The sequence below is a fragment of the Camelus ferus genome, chromosome 36 (assembly GCF_009834535.1).
Source record: "Camelus ferus isolate YT-003-E chromosome 36, BCGSAC_Cfer_1.0, whole genome shotgun sequence".
In the NCBI taxonomy this organism is placed as follows: Eukaryota; Metazoa; Chordata; class Mammalia; order Artiodactyla; family Camelidae; genus Camelus; species Camelus ferus.
Genome location: NC_045731.1, coordinates 11465528 through 11473562, shown reverse-complemented (window position 1 = coordinate 11473562; position 8035 = coordinate 11465528). Strand labels below are relative to the sequence as shown.

The window sequence follows — 8035 nt, the reverse complement described above, 5'->3', positions numbered from 1 at the left end:
TCTGTATTTCTATGTTATTGGTTGTAATTTCTCCATTTTCATTTCTTATTTTGCTTATTTGTGCTCTCTCTTTTCTCTTCTTTGTGAGCTTGGCCAGAAGTTTGTCGATTTTACTTACTCTTTCAAAAAGCCAGCTCTTGGTTTGATTGTTTTTTTCTATATTTTTTAAAATCTGTATTTTACTTATTTCCTCCCTGATCTTTATCATTTCCTTCCTTCTGCTGCCTTTTGGGGATTTTTTGCTCTTTTTTTTCTAATTCTTTTAGCTGGTGGATTAGATTGTTTATTTGAGGTTGGTGGGGTTTTTTTTTGTTTTGTTTTGTTTTGAGGAAGGCCCGTATTGCTATAAACTTCCCTCTTAGCACTGCCTTTGCTGCATCCCATAAATTTTGTGTGGTTGTGTTTTCATTGTCATTTGTCTCAAGGTATTTTTTAATTTCAACATTGATTTCATCATTGACCCACTGGATTTTTAGTAGCATGTTGCTTAATCGTTATGCTGTCATTATTTCTCCTTTGTTTTTCTGTAGTTGATTCCTGGTTTCATGGCATTGTGGTCAGAAAAGATGCTTGAGATAGTTTCTATCTTCTTAAATTTGTTGAGGCTTCTTTTGTGCCCAAGTACATGATCAATCCTAGAAAATGTTCCATGTGCACTTGAAAAGAATGTTTATCCTATTTTGGGGGGGTGTAAAGTTCTGAAAATATCCACCAAGTCTGATTTTTCTATTGTATCATATAATTTCTCTGTTACCTTATTTATTTTCTGTCTGGAAGATCTGTCTAGTGATGTTAATGTGGTGTTAACTCTCCGACAATGATTGCATTCCCATCAATTTCCCCCTTTATCTTTGTTAGTAATTGTTTTATGTACTTAGGGGCTCCTATATTGGGTGCATATATATTAATGAGTGTAATATCCTCATCTTTTATTAATCCTTTAATCATTATAAAACGTCCTTCTTTATATTTCTTTATGGCCTTTGTTTTAAAGTCTAGTTTGTCTGAAATCAGTAATGCTACTCCTGCTTTCTTGTCATTTCCATTTGCATGGAATATCCTTTTCCATCCTCTCTCTCTCTCTAGCTATGTGTGTCCTTCTCCTTAAAGTGGGTCTCTTGTATGCAGCATATTGAAGGTTCTTGCTTTATTATACAGTCTGCCACTCTATGTCTTTTGATTGGAGCATTTAGTCCATTGACATTTACAGTAATTAGTGATAGGTGTGTGTTTATTGCCATTTTGAACTAATTTTTGCAGTTGATTTGGTATTTCCTCTTTGTTCCTTTCTTCTTCCTTTTGTGGTTTGGTAATTTTCCTTTGTATTATCATGGATTTTATTTAGTTTTTGTGACTCCCTTGTAAGGTTTTGGCTTGTGGTTACCGTTTTTTTGTAAGTCTGTTAACCCATTAGTATAACTGTTTGTATTAAACAGATAAGAAGAAAAAAACTCTATATTTTCTTGCTTCCCTCTCCCACACCTAATGATTTAGATGTCTTCATTTACAATTTCGTGTTTATTCTATTTGTAATTCATGGTAGTTATCAACTTTCCAGTTACACTTGTCTCATTTCTGTAGCATCCTGCTTCTTCTCTATTTAGAGTAGACCTTCCAATATTTCTTTCAGCTTGGGTTTAGTGTTGCTAAACTCTTCTAGGTTTTGCTTGTCTGTGAAATTCTTTATCTCTCCTTCTATTCTAAAGGATAACTTTGCTGGATAAAGTATCCTAGGCTGCTTTTTTTTTTTTTTTTTTCATTCAGGACTTTGAGTGTATCTTGCCACTCCCTTCTGGCTTGTAGTGTTTGTGTAGAGAAATCAGCTGAGAGCCTTATGGGGGTTCCCTTGTAACTCACTCTTTTTCTCTTTATGACATAAGATTTTGAATGCTTTTTTCCCTAGAAGGCGTTTCATGTACAGCATATATGTGAGCTGATACTGGTTGTGGTATTTTAATGGGAAAGAATTTCCCTGCTGTTCTAGTTTAGAGGGAGGGAGGACAGTGACCCCTCCTGCTGTGTGGGTCACAGAAATGACTAGAGAACAGGAGGTGGCCCACCTGTGTGCCCGATCTGTCTTTTTGAATACTTTCCCTGGAGTACAGCCACGTCTGTTTGTCATTGTCAATGACTGCTTTTGTACTATGGACAGCAGAAATGTGCAGTGGTTGCCTCAGAGGGAGACCATGTAGACAGTGGAACTGGGAATCTTTGTACCTGGCCCTTTTCAGAAAATCCATGCCAGTCTCTGCTGCAGAATATGGGGAGCTTTCAGATAACCCAGAGATGCATGGAGGCAAGGAGGGAGGCTTGGTGGCCTGAGGAGTTGATGTGAGCATCTGCTGGCGGCTACATGCAGGAATACTTTAGCCTTCACCTTCAGCATTTGACAGGATGTATGAATCACGGAGAGAGAAAGAGAAAGAGAAAGAGAGAGAGAGAGAGAGAAAGGAGACACTAGATTATGAAATTACCAAATTATGAGTCGACAGGCAAATCATTTCCTCATGAGCCTAAGTCAGCTTTGAATGTGCAGCTTGAGAAAAACTTGGCTCAGAGGTGACTAAAAGGTCCCTAAAGGGATGCGTGAACCAGGCCAGCAAGTGCTGAGCAAGTCCAGTGAACTCCCCACCCTCACTCCCTGGGCGGGGCACCTCCCCAGGGATCTACACTGGGCTGGACCTACTCCCTGAGCCCCCGGCCTGAGGCATGTGGCCGTGGCGGTCGGTGCGGGGTGTCCAGCTCATCTCAGGCATTGCTCCGGACATCTGGGCCGGCTCGGTGGGAAGGCAGTGGAGGAGATGGGTCAGCAGGGCTCCGCCTGAGTCAGGGCCTCTCTGCCTCCTGGCTTGGTGGGGTCCTGGGGTGGCGTGGTTGGGGGGAGAGGAGAAGGAACCTTGGCTGCAGAGGAGGCATGTTGGGGAGCACACATTTCCCAGGAAATCCCCCAAACACCTGTGAGGTGTCCCTAGACAGTAGCTCCCAAATCCAAAAGCAGCTTTGTTTTCATATTTTAGAGCCGAGAAGAGGGCTTTTCAGGCCTGTGATTAAACAGTGAGCAGACAGGGAGCTTCATGGGATTGAAGTGTCTAAATATCACCTACTCTTGCCCGATGCCTCCCAGCTCGGCCTCTGTCCCTTTGCGTCTCATGGGCCCAGGCCCTGCTTGTCTCCGCTGCCCTGCCTGGTCATGGACTTCACCCTATGGTAAATATTGGGATGGGTGGCTTTCTTTTTAAGACATTCAGATGGTAAAGTACAGCCTCTGAGCGCAGTTACCAAGTGTGAACGTCTTCCCCAGGCTGCCAGCTCACTGGTCAGAGCCTGGAGCTGTGAGCCTGAATGGTGGGCCCTGCAGGGCTGGGTCCCCACAGCTTGGGACCCTGTTTCTGGAACTGCCTGAGAAAGATCTTTGAGCAACAAAAACTTTATTTGGCAAGATCAGACTCCAGGCTGCGCAGCCACAGGGGTGAGAGCAGGCGGTCAGTGGTGACAACCTGAGCCGGGGCACTGAGTGTCCACCCGCTGTGTCCACACCCCTTTCCTCCCTGTCATCTGTTTCTCCGCTGTTTCCAGACTGCTGAATCCTCAACTGTCCACGTCAGGCTGACCACTCACCAGGTGGGCCTTATCCTTGAATCCCAGGGACTGCTCGATTGCTGCCCCAAAGCCCACAATTTAAGTTCAGAACCTTTATCACGAGGGTCTACAAAGCACTGGCTAGTCTGTGCCAACTTGCTAATGCACAGAAGGAAGAAAATTCAGGATGTGGAGAGAGCTCTCCCCAAAAGCTTCCTCTGTGAGATGGACACCTGCCACAGCCAGTCACCCCTCCTCATCCCCCCGGGATCCCTCTGAAGAGGTGCACAAACCAGCCTGTCTCTGGGGAGGAAGAGCCCACGTTGGGCCCTGTGCTGGGCATTTGACAAGTCCTGGGCATCTTGCTTGATCCTCCAATCATACCCATTTTACAGATGAAGAAATAGGCACAGAGAGGTTGGGGAACTTGGCCAATGCCACACAGCGGCGAACGGATAGCACAGAAGCCACAAGAGGTGGGACAGACCCAGCAGGGCAAGCATGGCGTCCTGTGCAGACAGGCCGCTGGCTCCTGCCCAAGGGCTGTGAGGTAACAGGAAGGCGCCCAGCCTGCCCAGAGGGGCCAAGCTGGGTGACATGGGTGGGCAAGACCAGGATGACGTTGACAAGACCCTGCTCGTGACCCCTCCCCGACTGTAACCGCCCCCTCTCCAGCTTGTGCTTCCACTAAAGCTACCAGCCGCCCCGAGGAGGCCGGGCCAGGCAGCTGGGGGACAGAACCCGCCTGCTGGGCCAGCGCGCCTGCAGTGTGGGCAATGGCGCGATGTGGCCGGCCCCGAGGGCTGTGATGGGCGGGGTGCACCCCAGTCTTCTCGAGCTGAGTCACACGCTGGCCCCAGGAAGCCTGGCCACATGACCTCCAGAATGAGGCGATTTGGACTTGCTGTTGAATGTGAGCCAAGTCACTGCTGCTTCTGGAAGCAGAAGGGAGCTGAGCTTAACTGAGCATCCCCTCCCAAGAATGGGCACCACCTCTGGGGCACATCCCGGGTCAGCGGGGGTGGTGCCCTGATGTCACACGAAGGGCGGGGCATCGCCTGCAGACGCTGCGCGGGGAAACGGCTTGGCCCTGTCTTGTGGGTGCATTTGTGAGACAACTTCTCTGAGGATCTTAGGCTGAGGAAGAGATCGTAACAGGCTCAGATAGACCCAGAAACCCCCCACACGCTCAGATACACACACACGCACCTCAAGACACACTCACCACAATTAAACACTCACAGACACTCAACAGCACTACACGAGCCTTCAGCCTGGTGGACGGCCTGAAGCCCAACAGCCCCAGGCAGACCTGCGACCCCAGGACTTGGGGAAGAAATGGCAGGAACCACCCAGTACAAGGCCCTGCAGGGCCCATGCTGACTGCCCACCTCAGCCCCTGCCTCACGTAGTCCTGCCTTATCCTGGGCCTGCCCTTTCCTGGACTTGCCTTCACATGGTCCTGCCCTCTCCTGAGCCTTCCCTCACCTAGGCCTGCCCTCTCCTGGGCCTGCCCTCTCCTTGTCCAGCCCTCTCCTGGTCCTAACCTCTCCTGGGCCTGCCCGCACCTAGGCCTGCCCTCACGTTGGCCTTCACTATCCCGATCTGCCCTCTCCTTAGCCTGCCCTCAGCTGGGCCTGCCCTCTCCTGGTCCTGCCAAAAGCTCCAAAGTGCTGGGTTTTATTCCCTCTGCTTAAAAGTTAATCAGATGCAGACAAATGTGGTTTAGAATACTACATCAATTTTAATCATGCACATATAATATAAAATATTTTCCTTTAATAAACAGTGTCAATATCTTGACGGGAAGTAACAAAAATGTGAGGCAAACAGCCCAGCAGGTAAATGTTTACTTTTCATCTTGTAGATCAGACACTTTTTCTTCATCATCTCCACATGTTCTTCACGTGCTTTCGAAACCAGATCTTGACTTAGACTTGACTTGTCCATTAAGCCTACAAGAGAGTCTGTAGGACTTAGATTCAAGTTCAATAGCAGCTGGAAAGAAAGTGAAAGAATTAGATTCTTAAAATACTTCATAGGTAACTAAATGTCAGTTTATTTTTTAAGAAAAGCTGAGACTTTTCTAAGTTTTAAGAAGAACGAAAAATACCTATATACGATTACAACACAAAACCCAAGATTACTACTCTAGACTTTGCCCAGGGCTGCATGTTGAATTAACTGCTCCTGTGGCTAAGGATCAGAGCGCCTGGTTTTCTCACTCTTCATTCATTTACTCAGCAACCATGTGCTAAGGCACTGTGACAAGCACTGGAACCACAAGATGAAGATGACAGAGTCCACCCTGAAAGATCTTGTACCGTAAACTGGAGAAACAGATGAACAGGCAGTTTCGGTACAGAGACATAAATGCCATGACAGGTATAAAAGAGGGCAGAGTTGGAACACTCAGAAGGGACGTCCAGCTTTGTGTCAATATTGTCCCCTCTTTGGTGGCCGTGATGTGTAAGCAGATACCTGAAGGAGGAGGAGAAAGTGTGGGAGGGAGAGGCAGGAAGGGCGCCCGCGGAGCTGGGCGCAGTCTGACCAGCCGCTGGAGCACAGGGGCAGAGCAGGGGAGTAAAGAGATATGGCTGAAGACTTTGGCAAGAGCCAAATCGATGTGGGTGTTTTTCTTCCAAGCTAAGGAATTTGGAATTTTTCCTGAGGGCAAAATGTTAACCAGTGACAAAGTGAATGACAGGAAATTAATTGTCATCCACCAGGGGACAGGTACATGAACTGTGATTGCTTGAGTCTGGGTTTTTTGCCTCAGTCACTACCAGAAACTCGAGAAGCTGATGACCTCCATGCTTTCTGAGAACAGGTCTGTGCACAGGTGACAGGCCCACAGGGACAACAGGAGAGGAAGGGCACAGCCAAAAACATAGAACACAGACTTCTTGAGATTTTTTTAAAGCTATGGATCACGAGGAATAAATGAGGAATCAGTGTATTTATCATTATGAATGAAATTAAGCTTTGACAGTTTTCATTAGCTATGTGTAAGGAAAAAATTTAACATAGTATGTTATTCAAACAATAGAAACAGGTGCCATTTACTGTTTACAGTGTAGATCGGAAATCAATGTCTAAATTTAATTCAGAAATGTTGGCAACATACCTTCTTTTAATTCTCTAGCTATATTATTCTCCAACTTCTTCCGCATCTGAAATAAGTCAAATATGATTTTTAATGTTTAAGTTAAACAAGAAACACTATCATAGGAATGACAGCTAGCTTATGAAATGTGGCTTTTAAATAATACTTTGAGACTTGACCTAACTTGGGGGTTGCTTAAATAGAAAAACAATCACAGGAATAAAATAAATTCCTACTTACTTTCATTTTAGATAATAGAGAACATATATCTGTAAGGTTATTTAGATTCCCCTGATGGAAAGCACAGTAAACACTGCCCTGTTGGATACACATAATCTCAGAGGGCGATGCCTGATCTTATTAGCACAAATATTTAAACAATTCAAGTCATGTTCTACACTGAATGCATTACTTTGCAGCTCTCAGAAAAACTGCCCTTTATAAAAGTTTAGTTTTTTTAACGTTAATGGATTTTTCCTTAAAGTGAGCTTTCCATTCCTGCACTTTTAGAAAACTAAAATTTTAAGGTCTGTTCTATGCTAATGTTTTTAGCACAGAATCGTAGATGCATAAAATGAAAAAAGGGTTCTGTTATAATGTCAAGTGAAAATTCTACTGGCAAACAAGTTAAACAAATGTATTTTGCTCTCTGTACATGACTAAAATACTTATATCAGAAAATCTGCTTGAAGAAAAGAAAAGGAGAGGCTAGTGCCAGTTTTCAAAGTTGGTTTCTGATTCACAACTTCCTAGAGTCAGAAACAAGGAAAACAATACATAATTCTTTAACTGTAAATTTGTTTCCATTCTAGAAATTAGGGCCAACTTTTTGAAACTCGACTTAATTAGTTACGTATTTAGTTATGAAATGTGTGGGGACATTTCAAACTACAAGTGTCCCCATCTAGAGTGTTCTTTTAAAATCTTATAAAAGTCACCCGCTCACTAAACAGGGTCTAAAATAGTACATGAACATAATAAACACTGTGGTGATAACAGCGACACGAGAGCTGAGGCCTTTGTAAATGTTAGGTGCAAAGACAAGATTTTGGACTACCATTTGCCAGTATTTTCAGGGACTGTCTTCCATAACTGTCTGACAAGAGCATTCTGGAGAGGCCTTATGCCATCAACAACGTGACAACAGTGCCAGGCGGGTCCTGTGAAATGAAAAACGCCTAACAGATGAAGGGAGAAGCCTTTACCGAAATAATTTCATATAAACATTAATGTAGATCACACTTTTACATGAGTTGAATGTAAGATTACTACCTTTTCCTCTGCAAAGCTATTTTCCTAAGTAGGTACTTCTGAGACCCTTATGTTTATTTCTAGGTGAGGACCCCCATG

The 8035-nt window shown here is 44.8% G+C and overlaps 2 long non-coding RNA genes across 2 annotated transcripts; one reads left to right on the top strand and one right to left on the bottom strand.

Annotated features, from left to right (window-relative positions):
• The first annotated feature begins 1800 nt into the window (after nucleotides 1-1800).
• On the top strand, nucleotides 1801-3903 carry LOC116661718. Its single transcript, XR_004317622.1, has 3 exons — nucleotides 1801-2139; nucleotides 2799-2805; nucleotides 3891-3903. It is a non-coding gene; the product is annotated as an uncharacterized LOC116661718 (long non-coding RNA).
• Nucleotides 3904-5300: 1397 nt separating this feature from the next.
• LOC116661710 lies at nucleotides 5301-7577 on the bottom strand. The gene is made up of 2 exons (XR_004317614.1): nucleotides 6707-7577; nucleotides 5301-5577 (listed from the first exon to the last, which is right to left on the bottom strand). It is a non-coding gene; the product is annotated as an uncharacterized LOC116661710 (long non-coding RNA).
• Nucleotides 7578-8035: the final 458 nt, after the last annotated feature.